The 26,712-nt window shown below is 44.2% G+C and overlaps 1 protein-coding gene across 1 annotated transcript in view; it reads left to right on the forward strand.

The window, feature by feature from the left end:
- Positions 1–12,462: 12,462 nt before the first annotated feature.
- The window catches only part of LOC139750419 (uncharacterized), a 263,814-nt gene continuing 249,564 nt past the window's right edge, over positions 12,463–26,712 (forward strand). Inside the window, exon 1 of the mRNA XM_071665196.1 lies at positions 12,463–12,826. The gene's annotated coding sequence lies outside the window, so the exon portion shown is untranslated. The remainder of the gene's footprint in view (positions 12,827–26,712) is intronic.

Below are 26,712 nucleotides of genomic sequence, written 5' to 3' on the forward strand. Positions count from 1 at the left end.
GCGACAGTATGATTACCATTGAGATACAAAAGATAAATGAAGAAAAAGACATTGGATTGATAATCTGTAGTCTTCTAAATCCAAGTAAGCAGTGCACTGGAATACAAGAGGCGAACAGATTCTAGGGTTCACAGACAGGAGCATTCGAATCCAAGTCTAAGAAATATCAAACTTATGCTCACTATTTTTGATTAAATGGTGCGTCCTCAGCTTGGATATTGTATCCAATATCCCATGGTGCTCCATTTTTTACCACATCCACTTCCAGGCATCTAAAACAATTCTCTTCCTCCAAGTTCTTCCTGATGAAACTCACGCTTCAAATTACTAATCTTTTTTTCATTATGAGACCTGATAACCTCAGTTTCATTTACATTTGCTCTTCGCTTTCTTCTCTCACACACTCTCCCAAAACTTGAACGTCAGTTTCAGTATATTTCCTCTCAAATCTGCCACCAACACTGTATCGTCGACAGACGACATCTGGCTCACTTCTCAGGCCCACCCTCACCCTTGACAGACTGTAGACCATCTCCTCTCTCTAAGACCCTTTGCATTCACCTCCCTCACCACCCCATCCATAAACAGATCAAACAGACATGGTGACACCACACACCCCTGTCGTAGACCCATCTTCATCTGAAACCACTCACCCTCTTTATCTACCTATTGGTACACACGCCTTATTCTCTTGATAGACACTCCTCACTGCTTTTGATAGTTTTCTTCCCAAGCCATATGTTCTTAACACCTTCCAAATGCAACCATTATCAATTCTACCATATGCTTTCTCCAGATCTATAAATGCCACATAAAAATCCCTCTGTGTCTTCAGGTATTTCTCGCAAACATTCTTCAAAGCAAACACCTGATGCACACATCCTCAACTGCCAGCAATACTTCCCTAAACACCTCACATTCCTCACCCATTCCCCTAATTCCTCTCACTCTTTGCCATTCTTCACTCAGTCTCTCCTGGTTTTTCTTCACACAAGACGCTTTTCTAAGCTCACTTACTCTCACTATTCTTTTCGCACTCAAATAATTTCTCACCCACGCGTGTGTTTGTGTGTGTGTGTGTGTGCGTGTGTGTGTTTGTGTGTGTGTGTGTGTGTGTGTGTGTGTGTGTGTGTGTGTGTGTGTGTGCCTTTCCTATCCGTTACGTCATACGGTTCCTCGTAATATAAATGATATCATGAAACATAGACTGGGAAAAGAAAATAACGTCGAGACACCGCTTAATGAAGAGAGAGAGAGAGAGAGAGAGAGAGAGAGAGAGAGAGAGAGAGAGAGAGAGAGAGAGAGAGAGAGAGAGAGAGAGAGAGAGAGAGAGAGAGAGCGCTCAGGCGCCTCCGCGGGGGGACTGCACTCAAGTGCCCTCCACCAAGGGAGGTTTACGAGCACGTGAAGAGGAGTTCCCGAAAGCGACGGTATTGTATGCCCAAGAATGGAAAGGATCAAGACGTCACGAAAGAATGGCTCAGTGTAGGGGATAGTGTGGTCACTCCTCTTGCCTGGGGGTAGGATAGGCTAGGGATAGTGAGGTCTTTCTCTTGCTAGGGGAGCATAGGTTAGGGATAGTGTGGTCACCCCTCTTGCTGAGGGAGGATAGGCTAGGGATAGTGAGGTCTTTTCTCTCGCCTGAGGGAGGATAGGCTAGGGATAGTGAGGTCTTTCTCTTGCTAGGGAAGCATTGGCTAGGGATAGTGTGCTCATCCCTCTTGCCTGTGGGGAGGATAGGCTGGGGATTGTGTGGTCTTTTCTCTTTCTGGAGAGGATAGGCTAAGGATAGTATGGTCTTATTTCTCGCTGGGGGTAAGGAAGTCTTGGGATAGTGTGGTCTCTCTCGCCAGGGAAGAAGGAAGTCTTGGGATAATGAGGACTTATCCCTCGCTGGGGCAAGGTGATATGGTGACAGGGATATCTTATCTCTCGCTAGGAGGAGGTGAGTAGGTGGGTAGTCATGCAAGAGAGGTCTTGCATGAGGAGAGAGAGAGAGAGAGAGAGAGAGAGAGAGAGAGAGAGAGAGAGAGAGAGAGAGAGAGAGAGAGAGAGAGAGAGAGAGAGAGAGAGAGAGAGAGAGAGAGACCCGCCTGAGTCTTGTGGTACGACGCCACTTTAGGAGGAGCGGATAAAGGTCGTTTGACCATTACCCAGATTGTAAAGACAGACGAGGAGGGCAAAGCACACACGCCCCCCGCGCCATCAGTCTTGCACCAACACCAGCACTCTTCCCTGTATTACATTAGAACTGCAGAGAAAATATAGTACCACAACCATGGATCTCTCTGTCTTGGCAAAGACTTCTTCCTTCCCTTCGAAGATATGGCCATTTCAGAGCTGTGCCACTCGTACAGAAGACGTAAAAGGCTATGAGGTCGTGGAGACAGAAGTCTAACATTCCTGTTAAATTCTTCTGGAGGAACTGTAGCGTATGACATAGACTGTAATAGCACTTAGCCGTTAATATGTTGTACCCCTAGTTATTCCCAATTGATAATGGTGAACTAAATATCCTATCCAGTTAATTACCCCACTTATTTTGGGCGGGATTTCATCGCCCATCACCATCATCATCAGGGAGGAAGGCAGATGGTTCATAACTGGGGGTGGATTGGATGACTGAGTGGTACAATCATGAACTGGGATTCATCTATCGTGAGGGCCGGTCGTGTGACTGGTGCAGATGACGGGCCACGTCATGTGTCAGTCATCAAACCACCCTGGTCTTCGTCAGGTCCACAGACTCTCACAACAGACCCTCACACACACACACACGTAAAGTCTTGGTCTGTCTCATGTAAAGTTAATGTCCCGCAGAAGAAGGTTTTGAGGTTAACAACACACAAGTGTTACAGAAACTTAAAGTAACACATCAGCAGGTAACACAACCATCCTGGAACTTAAAGTAACACATTACTAGGTAACAAACCATCCAAGAACTCAAAGTAACACGTCACTAGGTAACAAACCATCAAAGAACTTTAAGTAGCATGTCACAAGGTGACGTAGCCATCCAAGAACTTAAAGTAACACATTACTAAGTAACACATTACTAGGTAACACAACCATCCCTCAGGAACTTCAGACTTTCATGCCACAGACAATAAATGCAGGAATAGTCAACCATTTGTACTGTACGTGGTGAACTTTGAGGGAAATCAAGGAACAAGATCCTACAAGCTTCACAAGTGAGAACCTACAGACATTGGACCACAACCTGACCACATTACTCTCGTAGACCAGTGCGGTCTGGGTTACTGGCCCTGCTGTCTGCTGGAGAGGAGAGAAGGAAAGGGATTTCAAGTGTAATGTCTTTAATGTCTTGACCTTTATGACATAGACAGCATGAACCAAATTGGGAAGATACGAAAACGAAACCTCAGACCAGACAAAACCCACATGAAGATGCTGCCAGCGAGCCTGGCCAGTACCATACCCTGTAGTATCTACATTTTAACAACCATCTTACATATAGGATATCTTTAATGACCATATCTGTGAAGTATATCTACCAAACATGGAATACAGAGCTCGCGAGAGACTCCACGTCACAGATGCGATGGAATTTCGAACAGATGAAAGTCTTGTGTTTTTTCCTTTCCCCTCCGCCTACCCCACACACTGTCTCCTCTCGTTAGCCTGGCTGGTGCTTCACAAGTGGCCATAACTTGAATATGTTTCTAAACCCAGGTGAAATTAACGCCCAAAGCACTTGTTATGGTTTAGTTCTCAGAGAGAGAGAGAGAGAGAGAGAGAGAGAGAGAGAGAGAGAGAGAGAGAGAGAGAGAGAGAGAGAGAGAGAGAGAGAGAGAGAGAGACGGGAATATTGTACACCATACTCACTCGTCGTAATAATCAAGAAAGATAATTTTGCAACTTTCCTCAACAATGGTTTTGGAACAATTCCTAAATACGTATTTGAAATACATATTTGCCAAGGTTTCCTGGACCCACGTTTGTGTGTCAGGGAAATGTCTCGTTTCTCGTCACACTTCAGTAAATTCAGAGTGAATCAAAAAATAACGTTTGTGTATCGGAAATACAATTGTCTTTCGTCAATTCTGCGTGTGTGTAAGATGTTCAGTCTCGGTTTCCACGTATTTGTTATGCCACTTATTATCATCGTACAGTTTACGACCCTCAGGACGTTCACAACCTCGAACATATGAAGCTTCACAGTCTCAGGTCCGAAGCCGAGTGAATCACACCCGCTCATTGTTTCGGGGTTTCTATTTGTTTCACTCAAGCGCAAAACGAATATATGAAGCTTCACAATCTCAGGTCTGAAGCTGAGTGAATCCCACCCGCTCATTGCTTCGGGGTCTCGATCATTTTCACCCAAGCGCAGAGGATGTTTTCATCGTTTTTTTTTCTTTGACGAAATACTGTTCGTATGAGAGATATACCATCTTTCCTTACTCCATAGTAATCAATAAATGCTAACTGAGAACTTCTATATATTGAATATGAACCAAATTGTACATATTTCTGTTTTGAATCACTTAATATAGATTTTTTCGTTATCATTACCGATAAATGTAGTTTCTACATAGTGTACGGCCAACATACTTATTGGGTTATATTCTTCATATATTTCATGTAAATTAAAGTAATGTTTCCTAAATAGACCTTTCTTTGATCAGACTAGTGTGCCAGCCGTATGATGAGTTCTTCAACAACCAACGACGCAAATTACGCAAGTGTAAGCCAATGATACGCAATAAAACCAGGATTAAAGTTACATATAATGTCTAATACGCATGCTTGCGTATGAAAACCCTGATATGACTAAAGGTCTACCTAGAACTGTAAACCTGGCGTGTTAAACCTTTCCCTTCATATTAGGTATACGTAATTATACGCATGTATAAGGTGGTACTTATATGCAGAAACATATGAAACTTGTAGTTACAGACCATAGCTGTTGTTATAAATGGATGGAGACAGATCCTGTTGTTACCACTATGTAACACTGCTGCCACTAACCTCCACCACTGTTAACAGCTCCCTAGTGCTGCCACTTGCTTTCAATGCTGCCACTAGCCTCCATTACTGCTAATTGCCCCCTAGTACTGCCACTAACCTCCACTGCTGCCACTAGCTTCACCAGTACCAAGTCGCCACACACTTGGGCCGCTACTCCTGAGCCACCTGCCCATCATCGCTGATGGGAAAGGTGAGACACATAAACCTTCCCATCACTGCTGATACACAGCCCCATCCATCACTCCCATCACCACAGATGGGAGAGGAGCTAGGCAGCCCTCACCATTACTTCCCATCACCATTGACTGGAAAGGAGCCAGGCAGGCAGTCCCTCCCATCACCACTGACTGGAAAGGAGCCAGACAGTCTCTCCCATCACCACTGATGGGAGAGAAGCCAGGCAGGCAGCCCCTCCCATCACTTCCCTAACTCATCCATCATAAATGTGTTCAGTTATCCTTTACTCCCTCAACACCCAGGCTGACACACTGGCCATTACAATCCACAACTTTTAATGGAACACAGTTCCTGTTGAAATATTGCACAGCATCAGAATAAAGGGTTATATTGCAGTTCCTAGTCTTGAAATATGAGGAGATATGGCGCCTCTGTGTCCCCTAAATATGTGTGCCTGTGTACACGCGTTAGGCGAAGCGTTTGTGATTATGTAATCACGTGATTGTAATTATGTAATTACGTGATTGTAATTACCTGTTTATAGAGGAAGTGGTGGGTGCTCTACACTAATGGGGTCTCTCATTTCTCTGTTATCCATGAGCGAAATAGCGGGGCTGTGTCACTCTCTCTATCATTTTTTAAGTCCCCCTTTGTTTGGCCTTTGTGTATTTTGATCTTCATTGTTCGCACGTTGCTCTCCTGGTGTGTCGATTCGTTCGTACACAAGTGAATTCCTCATTTCTAGCAAGTCTGGCAGACTGATTTTAGTACCTCCTGAAACTGAAACTGTTCCACACTGAACAGATCAATCATTACGAGTTATTCTCCCCCCCTTTTTGTATCCTCACTGTATCTTCCAATTCCTCTGTATTCCTTTGATTCGACAACACTCTTTCAGCATATTTCATCGGCTCTGTGAGTCTGTTTCGAGTTTGTCTCTGCCCATCTTTTCCCGTCATGGTTGTCCTGATCCGAGAGTAATGGGTCATTAACTCGTCCACCTCATCAACCTCCCTCCAAAATAAGCCTTGATCTCCTCTGCACCCTCGCCTTCCCCACCTCCCCTCCCCCCATGGGATTCGTTTAACACTAGAACTCTGAAGTCCTGGAAACTTTCCCATGGTCAGTCAAGTTCCTTGACCTTATTATTTTTCTCCAAAGTTCCACCAGCACTTGTTTACAGACTTCATCTGTTCCATAATCTATTCCATTAACCTCAGCTGTTCCATATCTCCTCCATTAATCTCAACTCTTCCATATCTCTTCCATCCATCTCTTTTTTTAAAGAAAGCTCTTCAAAATCAATATCAAAACCTAGAGTTGCCTCATGGCTTAGAACTTTGCTTTATCTCTATCAAATTAAGGTTTTAATATTTTGAGAAGAATTTAATCTTAATCGGCTCTTTGAATGATCTACTTTCCTCTATTCCAATCTACAATAAACTGTCATTTTGATTCGAGATAATTGGAGACAATCGACCCTACTGATTATACAAATATAATCTTCTAATCATCAAAACCAGGTTCTTGTTGTGGTTCAAACCTAAACAGTAGAACTGATTAGGGGAAAATAGATTTGGTTGAATTAGATGTTGTTTGATTCCGTCGTCAATTGGCGAAATTGGACCGTCGTCAATTGGCGAAATTGGATTTTCTTCGTCAATTTGGCAAGGTGGAATTTTCTTCGTCAATTTGGCGAGATAGGATTTTCTTCGTCAATTTGGCGAGATAGGATTTTCTTCGTCAATTTGGCGAGATAGGCTTTTCTTCGTCAATTTCACAAGATAGGATTTTCATCGTCAATTTGGCGAGATAGGATTTTCATCGCCAAGTGACAAGATAGGAGCTTCTCTCGTCGTCATCTCGATCCTGTTATATAAATGGTCAGACATACACTTAATGGTGACTAAGTCTATGTTTAGGAACTCCCGCTATGGGCCACCGGGCGCGTTCAAGTCTCAAAGGCTGAAATGTTAATGTGTGTGTGTGTGTGGAGTAGCGCTAGGCCGGTGTGTGGCGCAGTGGTGGTATAGCCAGATAGCATTGCCAGCCAGGTATCCCTCCCCACCCATCCTCTTCCTCCTCCCGTAGCCCGAGTGCAGGTAGAGCTGCGGAGGGAACCAGCTAGCATAGTGCTGGTGCTGCTGTTGCCACTGCTGCTGTTCGCGTCTTTGTTTGGTTCTCGTTATGTTCCAGAATTCGAAGGACAATATCGTCAAAAACAAAGACGCCTCGGACCTACACAAAAGGTTTGGGTAAAGATTTCAGAATATACCAAGACCACTTTATTTTGAGACGTGTATCCATCCATCTACTTCAGGTTAACTTGGGATATGTTTCACAACTGTGGACAAATTACCTTCGGAGCAAACTCCCTTTTTACCTACAGTCACCCCACCCCCTCTTCCCCATTGTGGAGGAGGGGGAGCAAACTCCCTTTTTCCCTCCAGTCTCTCCCCTCTTCCCCAGTGTGGGGGAAGGGGGTGGTGGTTCAGTGATGCCATTAGTCGTATCCAAGAGGAGGTCAAACAAGGAGAGTCTCCCGTGTGCCTAACGACCCATAAAGAAAACAGGGAATATCTGAAGCGCTTCGAATCAAAAGTCGAGGAGTTCCATTCCACGCATGCAAGTTAAGGGGGATCGTCTAGGATCCACTGGGTATTCCGCGTCCCAGTTTTTGAGTTTCGCTAATGTTTCGACCCCTTCCCCATCGCCAGAGCAGTGGCAGGAGGGAGTGGAGAAAGATATTTGCTTACGTTGATGTATTCATTGCTTACAGTGTGTGTGTGTGTGTGTGTGTGTGTGTGTGTGTGTGTGTGTGTGTGAGCAGGTAATTGTGTGAGTGTATGCTTATGTTTGTGTGGCTGTGTGTTGACGTATCTTTTGTTTAAGTGTGAAATCAGCATTAGTTAGCCTCCCCTTATCTTCCCTAATGCTTTATCATGCGTCAACACATCCAGCCCATTTGGAAAGACCCAATTCTCAATGCAGTCCACTCAACACACACTTTCTCTCTCTCTCTCTCTCTCTCTCTCTCTCTCTCTCTCTCTCTCTCTCTCTCTCTCTCTCTCTCTCTCTCTCTCTCTCATTCAAACTGACCGTGTGTCTTCCAGAGGCAGTGCGTCCGGTAGTTTCCTGCATCATCTCAAACTCGGATCTCCAGCTTAATTTCGCCTCCTCACATCTCAAACCATGTCTCATTACATCCCACAACATTAAGCCATGTCCCGTTACATCCCACAACATTAAGCCATGTCTCGTTACATCCCACAACATTAAGCCATGTCCCGTTACATCCCACAACATTAAGCCATGTCTCGTTACATCCCACAACATTAAGCCATGTCTCGTTACATCCCACAACATTAAGCCATGTTCCGTTACATCCCACAACATTAAGCCATATCCCGTTACATCCCACACTATCAAACCATGTCCCGTTACATCCCACATTTCCTTTGTTGTCATCACATCCCCAGATCTTCACAGAATCCAACCTACAGATCACTATATACCCACACTCACCGTCACCTTCATTGAAAACCCTTCCTCAAATTTATGTATTTACCAACCAACCAACCATCTCATATCTACTCCAGCTTTATTGCTTTCGTCTGAATGCCCCCCTCTTTGGGTTACGAACCCTGGCACCAGCCTCTTGTCAAGCGCCACACTGACCACCTCTCCCTCCCTCCCAGCTGGTGGGCTACACACAATATTCCCAACCTGTGGTGTGTTGTCTGGGTAAATACCTCATCCACCACAGGAAGGCGAGGGAGAGGTGGTGGTGGTGGTGGTGGTCCGTCCTCCCCCTTCTCTCTCTCTCTCTCTCTCTCTCTCTCTCTCTCTCTCTCTCTCTCTGTCTGTCTCTCTCTCTCTGTCTCTCTGTGGTCGGTCCTTTTCCCCCCTTCCAGGAGTCACTGGTGCAAGCAAGACTCGTTGTCCAGCCTCTTGAATCTTCCTACTCCCGTAATTTCCTTTCCCCCCCTCCCTGCATTCATCCCTTAGATACCACCAACTGATCTGCTGTACAGATAGGATTCGCTTGTGTGATCACCTTATCCCAGGCCCTTTCCTCCTCACGGATGATCCTGAATACCTTTAATACTCCCCTCTTTTGTCATATTCTTATCCTACCCTCCTATCACCACCAGGAGAGGTATCTAATACCATCGCCTTGTCCTCTATAATGACCTTTGACAAAACATACATCCTTCAGGACCTTATTAGTTCGATATATTCAATTACTCTATGCACCAGATATCTCTTTCCCAGTATGACTGCGTCTCGAGACCCATCTATTGATCCTATCTCTGCTGCAGTGTGTGTGTAGTACCCCCCACTGGTCAGCACCCCAACTCCATCGTAACTACCCAACCGCCTGTTTGAGTAATCCTTTTCATAATGTTGTCCGAAACAGCAGCAGGGTTGACTATCGCATACAACAGCGTAGGGACTCCAATACGGTGTTGCTATGTGAAATCTGTTGTATCTTAAAGTATTCTATGGTATGATACACTGTGCTATAGATCGTAGTGACATAGAACTTGGATATATATCAAGTACATGGTACGTGACTTGGCAAAAGTGATGGTATAATGCTTGACTTCCACTTCAGGGTTTCAAAGGCCATAAAACAAGGTCAGAATGGAATCCAGAAGCAGAACAGAGATGTGATCTTGGAAAAAACTTAAAGAAAAACATGTCCTTTGGAAATCTGTAATAGGGGAAGAAGCCCCAATGTTAAAACACGCCTTTATAGGATGATATAGGAGAGACACAGTAAAGTAGTCTTGCTAGAATACCTTCGACATCAGAAGTGGGAAATGGGTTAGATAAGAGAGATATCGGCTGGCTACGAGCCGATAAAAGATGTTAGATTGCCCGCCCCCCCAAAAAAAACTCAATGGTGTGTAATGTAGGAGACTTGTAGGGGCGCCACAGCCAACCAGGATGCAAAAGGCATAAGAAGATAAGGAAGATATAAAGCAAGATAAGGAAGGAAGATATAAAGCAAGATAAGGAAGGAAGATATGAAGCAAGATAAGGAAGGAAGATATGAAGCAAGATAAGGAAGGAAGATATAAAGCAAGATAAGGAAGGAAGATATGAAGCAAGATAAGGAAGGAAGATATGAAGCAAGATAAGGAAGATATAAAGCAAGATAAGGAAGGAAGATATAAAACAAGATAAGGAAGGAAGATATAAAGCAAGATAAGGAAGGAAGATATGAAGCAAGATAAGGAAGATATAAAGCAAGATAAGAAAGGAAGATATAAAACAAGATAAGGAAGGAAGATATAAAGCAAGATAAGGAAGGAAGATATAAAGCAAGATAAGGAAGGAAGATATAAAACAAGATAATTAAAGATTACTGTGGTCAGTTGAGCGTCTAGCAACAAGAGGCCACGGGAGGAAAGTCGAGCATCAATATGCATTGGAAGACGTAAAGCAATACATCGAAAGCATCTGAATAGTGAGAGAAACTGAGTAGAAGAAGCCATGACATTTGTGATTGTTATCAGTGTACCAAAACATTTGAAAAAAAAAAGTAGAAAAAGTAGAAAAGTAGAAAAAGTAGAAACAAAAGGGGGGGGGGGGGAAACCACACACACACACACACACGAAAGAGTGCAAAATCCTCTCCCGTATATTAGCGATAGGTAACATAGGCATACACACACACACACACACACACACTATGGCATCATAGATCGTCACTTCGCAGAGCCATATTCAAAACATGATCATTTATTCTGATGCTGGGCAATATTTCAACAGTAACTGTGTTCCATTAAAAGTTGTGGATTGTAATGGCCAGTGTGTCAGCCTGGGTGTTGAGGGAGTAAAGGAGAACTGAACACATTTATGATGGATGAGTTAGGGAAGTGATGGGAGGGGCTGCCTGCCTGGCTTCTCTCCCATCATTGGTGATGGGGGGAATGATTCGCCCCTTTCCAATCAGTGGTGATGGGAAGTGATGGGAGGGGCTGCCTGGCTACTCTCCCATCAGTGGTGATGGGAAGTGATGGGAGGGGCTGCCTGGCTACTCTCCCATCATTGGTGATGGGAAGTGATGGGAGGGGCTGCCTGGCTACTCTCCCATCAGTGGTGATGGGAAGTGATGGATGGGGTTGTGTGCCTCACCTCTTCCATCATCGGTGATGGGAAGGGTTGTGTGTGTCTTACCCCTCTCACCAGCAGTGATGGGTAGGTGGCTCAGGATCAGTGGCCGAGGTCATACATCAGCTGGTCGGCGCCTCCCACCCAGGTCACGTGACTCTCAGGTATGACGAACAGTTGATGGATCCAGAGCTCACACGTCACTGTCGTGTGGTGCCGCTGGCGCTCCCTGGCGGAGGTGGGAAGGAGGAGACATCGCTAGACACACCTGTTGCAAGTTGTGGCATTTAGCATGCCACAACTTTAGGTTGTATGAAGGGAATGTTGGTCTATAACCCCGACCAGTAAGATGAGGATCATCAGTAGAATGTGCGTATAAAGTTATGTCCGTGCGTTCAATTCTAGTCGGCGTATCATTTGGTTTCCGCAAATGTCATTTGCGTCTTTAGCGGATGAGCTGTTCATCATATAGCTGGCACATTTGTCCAGTCGGTGGTTAAAACTTGCTCATACAATATCATTCTTCCAGATTAGTGTGGAAGTGATATCTGGTGTCTCATTTACTTGCCACCTCAGCGGTCACATAGGAGCGAAATAAGTATTATGTGCTTGTCGTCTGCTCTACTGACGTTGTTTGTTTCGTGTCGTCAAAGATGAAGGTTACAGCACATATCGCGAAATGGATCATCGATGTGCATCGAGCAGCTAGTCTGTCAGCAGGGGAAAAAAATAAAAGTATGATTATACACAATCATCTGAAAATACAACGAGTTCTAAAAGAATCTGCACGGTAAGTTGTTCCAGAAACTTTTAATTAAGAGTCTTATACATGTTTCTACAAACAGTGATCAAGGACAACAAAGGGAATACAAAGCGAATACAAAGGAATTCAAAGAGCAACAGCCCATTGGGTCATTTCGTGGGCGAACCATTGAATTTACATCCTAAATACATCCTCCATGATCCACTGTAAATATCTTCACATAAAAGCTATGAAGTTTGTAAATATTTTGTTGCAAATCCCACCAGGGGATGATGAAGATGAGGAGGAGAGTAATATTCTACCTCGTCCTTTTGATGTAAATATGTCATTAGATAATTTCAATTTCAATTCCCTCCATGATCCAACATCGTCAGTTTGAAACTTCCTTCATTTCAGTCGAACCAGGACACTGGCGCTGTGCGGATGTAGACCGTGTGTCTGTGTTTTGGTACGACAGTTTTAAAAGCCATTTTTCGGCAGTGTTACCTCAGTGCTACGTCGCGAGAACTGTTTTACGTTACCAGTGAATATAGGGACAATAGTTTGTAATCATGGAACATTCTCTGTACGGCGTACAGGCGTTTAAACAGACATTTAAAGCGATGCAAACTCTCAGTTGTCTTGAACAGTCATTGGGAACAATGTAAACATTGAGTTGTTTTGAAGACCGCATACGCTCGTTACAAGGTGGTGGTATAATGGTGATCGGAAACTACAGTGTGGTCCAGTGGGATGAAGAGGGCGTAGTGAGGATGCCGACTAACCCTTGACCTGGTAAGGAAATTTATTGGGTAGAATCATAGACTCGTATGACGGTAGTGGCCGACCTGACGAATGAGTCTTCGAGACCCAGGACCCATGGAGGTGTTGCTGTTTGGACTCAAATCATATCCTATTTGTGTATTGAATTTTGATGACATTTATAGATAATTGTATAGTTGCATTTTCTATAGATTGTGTATATACTTTACTATCTTATATATGAATGTTCTTGTGGTATTATTTGTGTATAAGCTTTACGTTTTTACATATGAATGTTCTTATATTATTTTAGTTACAGCTTGATATCATACGAAGCATATCCATTGTTTTGTGAATATTTTTTTTAACAGAAGTTTTAAAGGAGCTTTTCTGGGTTATTTTGTTAAAGGGAATCGTATTTCTATCTTTATTACACAGGATTATATTTCAAGAGTAAAATGTGACTCGTGTTTTGAGTTTGAGTGAAACAGATCGAGACCTCGAAACAATAAGCGAATGGGATTCACTCAGCTTCAGACCTGAGATTGTGAAGCTTCAAATATTCGTTTTGCGCTTGAGTGAAACAAATAGAGACCCCGAAACAATGAGCGAATGGGATTCACTCAGCTTCAGACCTGATATTGTGAAGCTTCAAATATTCGTTTTGCGCTTGAGTGAAACAAATAGACCCCCCGAAACAATGAGCGGGTGGGATTCACTCGGCTTCGGACCTGAGACTGTGAAGCTTCATATATTCGGGGTTGTGAACGTCCTGAGGGTCGTAAACTGTACGATGATAATAAGTGGCGGAACAAATACGTGGAAACCGAGACTGAACATCGCACACACACACAGAATTCACGAAGGACAATTGTATTTCCGATACACAAACGTTATTTTTTGATTCACTCTGAATTTACTGAAGTGTGACGAGAAACGAGACATTTCCCTGACACACAAACGTGGGTCCAGGAAACCTTGGCAAATATGTATTTCAAATACGTATTTAGGAATTGTTCCAAAATCATTGTTGAGGAAAGTTTCAAAATTATCTTTCTTGATTATTACGACGAGTGAGTATGGTGTACAATATTCCCGTCTCTCTCTCTCTCTCTCTCTCTCTCTCTCTCTCTGAGAACTAAACCATAACAAGTGCTTTGGGCGTTAATTTCATCTGGGTTTAGAAACATATTTAAGTTATGGCCACTTGTGAAGCACCAGCCAGGCTAACGAGAGGAGACAGTGTGTGGGGTAGGCGGAGGGGAAAGGAAAAAACACAAGACTTTCATCTGTTCGAAATTTCATTGTATCTGTGACGTGGAGTCTCTCGCGAGCTCTGTATTCCATGTTTGGTAGATATACTTCACAGATATGGTCATTAAAGATATCCTATGTGTAAGATGGTTGTTAAAATGTAGATACTACAGGGTATGGTACTAGCCAAGCTGGCTGGGAGCATCTTCATATGGGTTTTGTCTGGTCTGAGGCTTCGTTTTCGTATCTTCCCAATTTGGTTCATGCTGTCTATGTCATAAAGGTCAAGACATTAAAGACATTACACTTGAAATCCCTTTCCTTCTCTCCTCTCCAGCAGACAGCAGGGCCAGTAACCCAGACCGCACTGGTCTACGAGAGTAATGTGGTCAGGTTGTGGTCCACTGTCTGTAGGTTCTCACTTGTGAAGCTTGTAGGATCTTGTTCCTTGATTTCCCTCAAAGTTCACCACGTACAGTACAAATGGTTGACTATTCCTGCATTTATTGTCTGTGGCATGAAAGTCTGAAGTTCCTGAGGGATGGTTGTGTTACCTAGTAATGTGTTACTTGGTAATGTGTTACTTTAAGTTCTTGGATGGTTGTGTTACATAGTAATGTGTTACTTTAAGTTCTTGAATGGTTACGTTACCTAGTCACGTGTTACTTTTTCTTGGTTGCTTACGTCACCAAGTGACGTGTTACTTTGACTTCTTGGATGGTTTGTTACCTAGTGATGTTACTTTAAGTTTCTGTAACACTTGTGTGTTGTTAACCTCAAAACCTTCTTCTGCGGGACATTAACTTTACATGAGACAGACCAAGACTTTACGTGTGTGTGTGTGTGTGAGGGTCTGTTGTGAGAGTCTGTGGACCTGACGAAGACCAGGGTGGTTTGATGACTGACACATGACGTGGCCCGTCATCTGCACCAGTCACACGACCGGCCCTCACGATAGATAAATCCCAGTTCATGACTGTACCAGTCTGTCATCCAATCCACCCCCAGTTATGAACCATCTGCCTTCCTCCCTGATGATAATGGTGATGGGCGATGAATTCAACCCCCCCAAAATAAATAGATTGGGTAATTAACTGGATAGGGTATTTAGCTCGTCATTATGAAGTGGAATGATTAACCCCCAGTGTTTGACGCGAGTGGACTGTGACGAGAATCGCTGTTACAATTTCTCTCTCTCATGTAACTGTATAGAACTCATATTCCTCATGTTTAAGGTAGCCTTTCCTTGTGATTATATATTTGTTATTGTTTATCCTTTATCTTTTCTATCTATGGCAGTGCTCTAGTATACCACAGCCATCATGCATTCACGATTATGGAAGGATCAATTGCTTGTGGTGTTTCAGTCGAAAGTCCCCTGCATAGCCATAGGAATGTAGGTGAAAGAGCTGGTTTTAAGATGACGGTGGTGGGAAATGGGCTGAATCCACTCAGAAGGTCTCCCCCAACCATCTGAGAATGGCCTCACCCCCACAATGGCAAGTGACTGCCCTCATCGATGAAGGCATCCTCATGGTGCCCCTCCTCTTCGTAGCCATTTGGACGGTGACTTACGCTTTATTTTCTTCAGTATAATGACCTTTAAAACTTGTCAGTCTCCTTGGCTCTGTGTCTGTGAGAGTGAGGTGTCTTTGACGATCGTACACCGAATTGTAATAAGAGTCTTGGGCAAGACATCAGTGTCTAGAAGGGAGTTAGAATCAATGTCAGGTGGATATGGAAGGATTGAGCTGTCACATTAAAGTGTTCCTATCTTCGGTTATTGTTTTCGTTAATGATAGATGGAATTCTTGGAGTTAGTGCTATAGTGCTATAGTGCTACCACCTCATCAGGGCTTCGTGTAAGACGTACCAACAGTTAGTTCCTCTGCCTCTTCTGCTGGAAGCACAATTCCTCACAGGAACTAGAGATGGTTGAGTGTTCGGTTCAGTGTTCCGGATGTTCAGTGGTCTGATGAGTAACCGGCAGTGTTGCACTCAACGCAGAGAGGATATGAGGTTCGAAGGGTCGTCTCCTCCTCCCTTTCCGTCTCCGAAGCTTCGAACCTTGAAGTTAACGTGAAGGTTCAGTGTCTCGGAATGGATGTGACGGTGTTCATGTCCTCCTCCGTCCTTTACTCTGGGCAGGAACCGAATCCTTCGACCCTCCTTCCTTTAGTGTCATGCCCCTCGGTAGCCATCAAATTCCTGAAGGAGATCAGGGATCACATCCTGTAGGAGTTTTATCTTATTAGAATCAATGAGTCGAAATCATGGTCGTGAGGTTTGTGAAGCTCAGGGAGGGCCTTCTACGAGGATGGTGACTCACACCTCAAATCTTTCCATCTTGCTAGGTTTCTCTACCTTCTCTACACCTTCGGTGGGCCCCGTCAGTCACACTTCTGACGAGGGGGAAGAAGAAGGAAGCCAACGTGATTGAAAGAGTTAGTTGTAATGTCACTGTCGGGGTTATTTGGTTTGGGAAAAGCAGAGGCGTTGGTACCTGGGACCATCGCTCCTTCTTCATAGGTCAGATGGCCGTGTGTCCGACATCTTACTGGGACCAGACTTACGACAGAAGTTTCAACCAGAAGTTGCTCTGATAAGGGCCTCTTGGTGGGCAGGAAAGTGCCTTGTGCGTTAGGGTCACACAGCCGTAAAGCTCAAAGGTTCGTATCTCGTGGGGGGAGTAGTCAAGTCTTTGTAAAAGCACTCGCATCAGGATTCGAGCCCATGCACTCGATTTTGGGGACTAGATGGGAAAGTGGTAACATGCAAAGAAGAGGTTAACAGGAGGAGTGAGTATTTCTAAAGACAAATGAATACCTTAAATTATTGGGTGTCAGACGTAGTGTGTATAGGACAAGGTGGTATGTGGAGCGAGAGAGTCTTGGAGAGCGGTTAGGTAAAAAGAGAACAGGTTGTGAAAGACTTGCGTTAGGTGAAGTGCGGCAATGCACCAGGAGTGAATGGGACTGCAGGGGAATATCTCCCATAAATGAATGACAGTCTTGGTGATTGATTACTCATTCATTTCTAAGCATGTGTGGCCAAAGGTGAGGTACTGAAATGCTTATAGGATGCTTGTTACAGTGTCATTTTATGAGGGCCAGAGGGACAAAAGTGACGACTCGATCTGCAGAGGTTTAAGTCTGCCGAGTATATCTGGTAAGTTGATATGGGAGATCGTGGTGATGTGAGAGGCCGATGGCATGCACAGAGTACCAGGCTGGAGGAGACGAACTTCTGCCAGAGACGAACTTCAGGAGTGGCAGAGGTCGTATAAGAAGGTGCGTTTGCCTCGTGTGTGTTATACTTGGGGGAAGGAGAGGGATTTGCATGTGGCATTTATGGATATGTAGAATGATACGTGGTGTTGCACGTCACACTATGATACGTGGTGTTGCACGTCACACTATGATACGTGGTGCTGCACGTCACACTATGATACGTGGTGCTGCACGTCACACTATGATACTTGGTGATGCACGTCACACTATGATACGTGGTGTTGCACGTTACACTATGATACGTGGTGTTGTACGTCACAATATGATACGTGGTGTTGCACGTCACACTATGATACGTGGTGCTGCACGTCACACTATGATACGTGGTGCTGCACGTCACACTATGATACGTGGTGCTGCACGTCACACTATGATACGTGGTGCTGAAGTGGTTCAGAAGGCTGGGTTAGATAACGTCCCTGTAATTTCCCCCTTATGTGAATTCGCTGCTCTGTACACAAGACGAGAAATGACCACTGATAAGAGGTCAAGTGTAAGGACGAGGTGCATGTGAATTCGCTGCTCTGTACACAAGACGAGAAATGACCACTGATAAGAGGTCAAGTGTAAGGACGAGGTGCTGGGGGGGTTATGGGGTCATGGCAGGTCACCAACTGCACGTGTGTGGAAGGTAGGGGTGGCTGTGTTGGTGCGGGAGGTCACATGGAGCCGGGGGAAGGAGGAGGTGGAGGAGGAGGAGGAGGTGGCGGTCTGGCCACTTGGCTGACATCCAGACTGGTGATGAGGTGGAGGGGTCGATTACTGCCAGCCCCTCCAGGGCTTCCCTCCCGAGTCCTCCACTCGTTCTTACGTGAGGTGTGGAGGGAAGGGAGGCCTCCAGCCTTCCCCAGGACTTCCCTACCTCACATGAAGTGTGGAGGAAAAGAAGGGCTTCTGTTTACCACGGCTTCTCTCCCTCGCCCTCACGTGAAGTGTGGAGGGGTAGGCTTCCCTCCTTGGTCCTCTTCTCGCCCTCACGTAGGGTGTGAATGGAAGGGGAGGGTTGGGTTTCCAGCCCTTAGGGCTTTCATCCCATTAGACACCCACCTCTCCCTCTGGCTCAACTGCCAGAAGGGAAAAAGATGAGAGAGTAAAATAAAAACAAGGCCATATTATACGGAGGAAATATTCTGCCATGAAAATTCTATAGGATAGTGTTGGATGAGGGGAAAAAGTTCCCTGCTAGTTTAAACAGCGGTTGACCTGGGCTAGATTCTGAGAAAAGAGGTGAGGTTCGGTTGAATAACAAATGATAAAATCTTGATTGACTGATAACATATCACTGAGTGATTGCGTAGCCTCGATTTTAAGACATTAGACCTTTCACTGTTTCAGGGGTGTTTAAACTTATATTTGTTTGTTCACTGTTGTGTACACATGGCAGACACTGCCAGCCTAAAATTCATCCAAACACCTGTCAGTATGTGTGATGCCGAAGACGCCCGATCTTTCAAAGGTGGCTTTTGTTTTTGGGGGGTGACGGATTTTCAGACTAGGTTCTGGTACTTTAGGATCCTGCCTTTGATCAATAGTTGCTGTGCTGTGTCGTCATGATGATGTGAGTCTGCTTGCTTGCCTGTATTCAGTGACTGCAGTGAACCGCGAGTGTAACCCGTGAGAGATCTGCGTCATTACGAGATGCGACACAAATGATTTCTGAAGCTGTGTCACTCTTAAGGTTCGAAAAATCCCAGATTCTCTCTCTCAAGAGAGTTCGAAACGTCCCAGATTCTGTCTTTCTCTTAGCAGGTTTCGAAGCATTCAAGGATATGGGAAAAGTTACACCTAACTCTAAGCTCAGTAACCCACAAACATCCCAGTATGAGCCACCAAGAACATCTATTACCCTGCAAATAACCTTGATCCAGTGAACCAACAGCGACGCTCACTGAACCATCAACCATGCTAAGTGAACCATCAACGAGTCGGAACTTGCTCCGAACTGCGCTTTCTATTGAGTCACTGAGATTCGTTTCTATGACACCACAAACGTAAGTTCGGAACAGGTTCAGCTCTGCTCATACTTGAAGCCCATAATCGAAGAGTTAGAATCACTTAAGAATCCTCAGGATTATGAACGTTAGTTCGAGTCAGATGATGCTCGAAATCATTTCGTCAGAGTCTGATCTCAAATCAGAAAGAGGCGAAGCAGTTGTCGGAGCAGCTCACATGACTTCCCTTATACACGATACGTGTTTCACTGTAGTATGGTCGATGTAGGCTTCATTGTTATCGATTAGTTCCTCACAGAAACATGTCAGACAAGAACAAGGACATTAGAGGGAACTATATTACAGCAGATAACCATATTTAGTATCGTATTCATTTAGAACAGAGTCCATTGTCTTTTTACCCCAGTGGCTGAAAGGAAGTCGAAGCCGAGGTTTGTGAAAGGCCAGGCGATGGAACACACGCTTGTTCAGTAGTGTGGTAATGACGACTCGAGACGTCGTTGGAACACACACACACACACACACACACACACCACAGTCGCTCTTGCAAAACACACGAACACAGTGTTGAAATATGAGTCAAAACATCGCCATGATATGTTGTTACGGTTGGAATATCTTTATACAATTATTTTCAACGAAAACGCGGAGTATAAGTGGTCATATGCCTGGACTTTCTTTAAGCCTTGGCTTCGACACCCTTTAGTCAGAGGTGGCGTAATTATGGATTGTGACTCTACATACGTCTAACGTGTTTAGAATCAAATGATGATATAAGCAGTGAGATTCCGAGGCGTTTATGGAGACAGTCAAGGATATTCACGTCAGACATGCCAAGGGAAACTTTCCTTAAAACTTCAGTTTTAAGTCATAAAGTTATGATACTTTGGAACCTAAGTTGATTAACGAGTCCTAGTTCGTTACGCATCAAGGCTAGCAATCTATAATTGATAAATGGCTTATTTTCTCATGGATTTTTTTTGCTACTCCAGGACAATGGCGTAAAGAAAGGGAAAAACAATGCCCTGCAGATCTCCGTAGTGCAGCCGTCAGTGTTCCTGACCATGGCACGTTCACAAGCCAGCCTGGGGTCGAGCCCACATAGGTTCGAACCCTGGCTTCGGTATTCGGTTCACAGTCAACCCTAGCTATTATCCTCCTTGAGGGATTGTTCAATAAAGTGGATACCTTTAGGCTTAAGATAAGGTAAATATATATATATATATATATATATATATATATATATATATATATATATATATATATATAAATAGGGTGCGTAAGACAAGGGAGCAAATGGGAACTTCAGTGAAGGGCGTAAATGGGGAGGTGATAACAAGTAGCGGTGATGTGAGAAGGAGATGGAATGAGTATTTTGAAGGTTTGTTGAATGTGTCTGATGACAGAGTGGCAGATATAGGGTGTTTTGGTCGAGGTGGTGTGCAAAGTGAGAGGGTTAGGGAAAATGATTTGGTAAACAGAGAAGAGGTAGTAAAAGCTTTGCGGAAGATGAAAGCCGGCAAGGCAGCAGGTTTGGATGGTATTGCAGTGGAATTTATTAAGAAAGGGGGTGACTGTATTGTTGACTGGTTGGTAAGGTTATTTAATGTATGTATGACTCATGGTGAGGTGCCTGAGGATTGGCGGAATGCGTGCATAGTGCCATTGTACAAAGGCAAAGGGGATAAGAGTGAGTGCTCAAATTACAGAGGTATAAGTTTGTTGAGTATTCCTGGTAAATTATATGGGAGGGTATTGATTGAGAGGGTGAAGGCATGTACAGAGCATCAGATTGGGGAAGAGCAGTGCGGTTTCAGAAGTGGTAGAGGATGTGTGGATCAGGTGTTTGCTTTGAAGAATGTATGTGAGAAATACTTAGAAAAGCAAATGGATTTGTATGTAGCATTTATGGATCTGGAGAAGGCATATGATAGAGTTGATAGAGATGCTCTGTGGAAGGTATTAAGAATATATGGTGTGGGAGGCAAGTTGTTAGAAGCAGTGAAAAGTTTTTATCGAGGATGTAAGGCATGTGTACGTGTAGGAAGAGAGGAAAGTGATTGGTTCTCAGTGAATGTAGGTTTGCGGCAGGGGTGTGTGATGTCTCCATGGTTGTTTAATTTGTTTATGGATGGGGTTGTAAAGGAGGTAAATGCAAGAGTCCTGGAAAGAGGGGCAAGTATGAAGTCTGTTGGGGATGAGAGAGCTTGGGAAGTGAGTCAATTGTTGTTCGCTGATGATACAGCGCTGGTGGCTGATTCATGTGAGAAACTGCAGAAGCTGGTGACTGAGTTTGGTAAAGTGTGTGGAAGAAGAAAGTTGAGAGTAAATGTGAATAAGAGCAAGGTAATTAGGTACAGTAGGGGTGAGGGTCAAGTCAATTGGGAGGTGAGTTTGAATGGAGAAAAACTGGAGGAAGTGAAGTGTTTTAGATATCTGGGAGTGGATCTGTCAGCGGATGGAACCATGGAAGCGGAAGTGGATCCTAGGGTGGGGGAGGGGGCGAAAATTTTGGGAGCCTTGAAAAATGTGTGGAAGTCGAGAACATTATCTCGGAAAGCAAAAATGGGTATGTTTGAGGGAATAGTGGTTCCAACAATGCTGTATGGTTGCGAGGCGTGGGCTATGGATAGAGATGTGCGCAGGAGGATGGATGTGCTGGAAATGAGATGTTTGAGGACAATGTGTGGTGTGAGGTGGTTTGATCGAGTAAGTAACGTAAGGGTAAGAGAGATGTGTGGAAATAAAAAGAGCGTGGTCGAGAGAGCAGAAGAGGGTGTTTTGAAATGGTTTGGGCACATGGAGAGAATGAGTGAGGAGAGATTGACCAAGAGGATATATGTGTCGGAGGTGGAGGGAACGAGGAGAAGAGGGAGACCAAATTGGAGGTGGAAAGATGGAGTGAAAAAGATTTTGTGTGATCGGGGCCTGAACATGCAGGAGGGTGAAAGGAGGGCAAGAAATAGAGTGAATTGGAGTCATGTGGTATACAGGGGTTGACGTGCTGTCAGTGGATTGAAGCAAGGCATGTGAAGCGTCTGGGGTAAACCATGGAAAGCTGTGTAGGTATGTATATTTGCGTGTGTGGACGTGTGTATGTACATGTGTATGGGGGGGGGGGCCATTTCTTTCGTCTGTTTCCTTGCGCTACCTCGCAAACGCGGGAGACAGCGACAAAGTATAAAAAAAAAAAAAAAAAAAAAAAAAAAAAAAAAAAAAAATATATATATATATATATATATATATTTTTTTTTTTCTTTTTTGCCGCTATCTCCCGCGTTTGCGAGGCAGCGCAAGGAAACAGACGAAAGAAATGGCCCAACCCACCCCCATACACATGTATATACATACGTCCACACACGCAAATATACATACCTACACAGCTTTCCATGGTTTACCCCAGACGCTTCACATGCCTTGATTCAATCCACTGACAGCACGTCAACCCCGGTATACCACATCGCTCCAATTCACTCTATTCCTTGCCCTCCTTTCACCCTCCTGCATGTTCAGGCCCCGATCACACAAAATCTTTTTCACTCCATCTTTCCACCTCCAATTTGGTCTCCCTCTTCTCCTCGTTCCCTCCACCTCCGACACATATATTCTCTTGGTCAATCTTTCTTCACTCATTCTCTCCATGTGCCCGAACCATTTCAAAACACCCTCTTCTGCTCTCTCAACCACGCTCTTTTTATTTCCACACATCTCTCTTACCCTTACGTTACTTACTCGATCAAACCACCTCGCACCACATATTGTCCTCAAACATCTCATTTCCAGCACATCCATCCTCCTGTGCACAACTCTATCCATAGCCCACGTCTCGCAACCATACAACATTGTTGGAACCACTATTCCTTCAAACATACCCATTTTTGCTCTCCGAGATAATGTTCTCGACTTCCACACATTCTTCAAGGCTCCCAGAATTTTCGCCCCCTCCCCCACCCTATGATCCACTTCCGCTTCCATGGTTCCATCCGCTGCCAGATCCACTCCCAGATATCTAAAACACTTCACTTCCTCCAGTTTTTCTCCATTCAAACTCACCTCCCAATTGACTTGACCCTCAACCCTACTGTACCTAATAACCTTGCTCTTATTCACATTTACTCTTAACTTTCTTCTTTCACACACTTTACCAAACTCAGTCACCAGCTTCTGCAGTTTCTCACATGAATCAGCCACCAGCGCTGTATCATCAGCGAACAACAACTGACTCACTTCCCAAGCTCTCTCATCCCCAACAGACTTCATACTTGCCCCTCTCTCCAAAACTCTTGCATTCACCTCCCTAACAACCCCATCCATAAACAAATTATATGGGAGGATATTGATTGAGAGGGTGAAGGCATGTACAGAGCATCAGATTGGTGAAGAGCAGCGTGGTTTCAGAAGTGGTAGAGGATGTGTGGATCAGGTGTTTGCTTTGAAGAATGTATGTGAGAAATACTTAGAAAAGCAAATGGATTTGTATGTAGCATTTATGGATCTGGAGAAGGCATATGATAGAGTTGATAGAGATGCTCTGTGGAAGGTATTAAGAATATATGGTGTGGGAGGCAAGTTGTTAGAAGCAGTGAAAAGTTTTTATCGAGGATGTAAGGCATGTGTACGAGTAGGAAGAGAGGAAAGTGATTGGTTCTCAGTGAATGTAGGTTTGCGGCAGGGGTGTGTGATGTCTCCATGGTATATATATATATATATATATATATATATATATATATATATATATATATATATATATATATAGGGTTAATGGGATGGCCTTGATTAGGGCCTTAGCTACCCGTGTCGTCCCAGTTAACATAAAAGATTTAGTTCTATTAGGGTAACAGCAGACATTAAATGTTGATTTTTCTATCATATTTCTATTACGAAATGTTACTGACCAAGGGTCACTGTTACTCACAAAGATGTCACTGACCACACCACCAGTGCTCCTCACAAAAGCACTGACCTTGGGCACCGTTGCTCACAACACTCATAACAACAGCACTGTTACTGGTACTCACATGAAGATGAAACCTATTGATAATGAGGATCGAACTCTCCTCATACGATGGTCAACTTGCCTCATAATGTAAACCAGAATGAGGGATACGAGCCAAACATAGCAAAATGAATACGTCCTCACAAACCCCCTTGTAAACAGAATCAGATAACACAATGATTGTGAGTAATGACACAAAACACGTTATCATAACCCGTATCTATTACTACAGTAATATCTGTATATTCATTTCTTGATATCGTGTACGATATCCTAAGCCTCAAAGAAGCATTAGGTGATTAAACTGATAGCTATCTTTAAGATGGTCAGATGTCTTAAGAGTTGATATGGTGATAAAAGGGAGGAGTGCATTAGATATGCAAGATAATAGAATAAAAATGTTACGGAGATAAGAGGAAATTATTACAGCTAGTAATTTAAGAGAGACAGAGCCTAAGTGCGTTTGTACAAGTGCTAGAATGTAAATAACTGATGTCTTTTTATCATAAAGATCAAGGTAATTTTCTCCTTGGGTCTCAGAGCATGTGAGTGTGTTTTGAAGGTTCTCAGAGCATGTGAGTATGTTTTGAAGGTTCTCAGAGCGTGTGAGTGTGTTTTGAACGGCCTAAGAGCATGTGAGTATGTTTTCAAGGATTTCGAAGTATGTGAGTGTGTTTGAAAGGGTCTCAGAACATATGACTGTGTTCCTTTGAGTCTTAGAGCATGTCTCAGGGCTTATGAATATGTTCCTTAGGGTCCCAAGGCATGTGAGTATGTTCCTTAGGGTCTCTTGAGCGTGTGAGTATGTTTCAGAGGCAAGTGGATCATTCACAGATACTTCATCAGGCAGGACTGTTATCATTCTTTGATTGTATAGCGACCGACATGGCATGGGCGAAAGATTCCTCAGCCAAGACCATCAATGGAAAAAGAAAACAAACAAAAGAGAAAGAAATGTAAGATGAATCATGGCTTCACCGGTGTTTGTAGACCTGGCTCTTAAAGGAAACGGAAGGTTATATGAAGAGGGACAGACGAGGGAAAGAAGGAAGAGAATCCCACAGTTTAGCTGTTCCAGGGGAAGGAGGAGGATGAGGCATCATAACGGCCAATCCCCGAGTAGCTGGTCTCCACACACAAACTGTGGAAAGCAGCGGCTAAATCCCTGCCACGGGTACAGTTCGTGGAGGAGGCGAGATGGGGGACAAGAACAATGGCTTTAATGTATTCGCCATGAAATAATACGAACATCATTTCGGATTAAGAAAATTCAAATACTTGTTCGCTGGGGTTCTCTGACGCGCGGTTAATAGCAGTCCAAACATAAGCAAAAGCAAATCGTACGTGAGGCTTTCCAGAGCCTTTCCTGGAAAATCCATGACGGTGGTCCTGTACACCCGCATCGAGTCAACGAAGACGCCTCTTCTCGGGATCCTGGATGAACCTTGAATCTTGCATGAAGACTTCCTTGAATATTGCAAGACACCCGGAGAGGCCTTTATCTTTTTTTTTCCTCCACTCTGCTGGTGGTTGGTGCTACCTCTTCTTCCCATGTGTCTTGGTTGTGGATGTGAGGGAGGGAGCCGTGTGTGTGTGTGTGTGTGTGTGTGTGTGTGTTCCAGGAGGCTGCTGGAGAGATGAAGACCAAAAGAAGGGGGTGTCAAACGTGCCCTTCGACAGCCTGGGTACATAACCTCAATGTACATCAGCCAGGATACATAGCCTCACTGTGTTGAGTTAAAACATACGACATTCTCTCCTAAGACGTACAAGAAGAACTTAATCTTCCTGTTGCACCTCGTCCACCACCACCAATCATGTTCCCCAGGATCTCTCGAAGGGCCACGGGCACAGAGAGTGTGTGTATAAGGTCTTCGAATTCTCCTTAAAACCTAAAGGTTTTAGATTCCTTTTTTTTCTTCAGTTTTTGATGGATGTCGTAGCTTGGCGATTATAGTCTTATTTTCCCTCTGGATGTTGATGACGGGGGCCTCCGGCGCAAGCCACCAGCTACCTGTCAAGTACCTGCTTGATCTTCATGACCTGTTTTACTTCCCTTTGTCCTTCGTGCTTTGGCGGGCTGCCATACATCGAAGGGGGAAACCTCGTTTGTTGACCTACCGATTAGTTCGAGAATCCAGATCGAGTTTATAGACCTCCTCCAGGACCAGTAGCTTCCTTTGATCGTGTAGATCGTGGGAGATCGAATATTCGCAGAGGCGATCGATATTCGCGATCGGGAGAAAAACCTCTTCCAAATCATCCACTCGATCAAGTTACCATTATCATCACCATTGCTACAACTCGGTCTATTTTAGTATTCCTTGCACGTATGAAACTGTGTCTTACCTACTTAATCACCTAATTGCTTAGTAACTACCAAATGCTTCACGTAATGACTTCCTACATCATTACCACCAGCGCAGT

Source organism: Panulirus ornatus, chromosome 9, assembly GCF_036320965.1.
Source record: "Panulirus ornatus isolate Po-2019 chromosome 9, ASM3632096v1, whole genome shotgun sequence".
In the NCBI taxonomy this organism is placed as follows: Eukaryota; Metazoa; Arthropoda; class Malacostraca; order Decapoda; family Palinuridae; genus Panulirus; species Panulirus ornatus.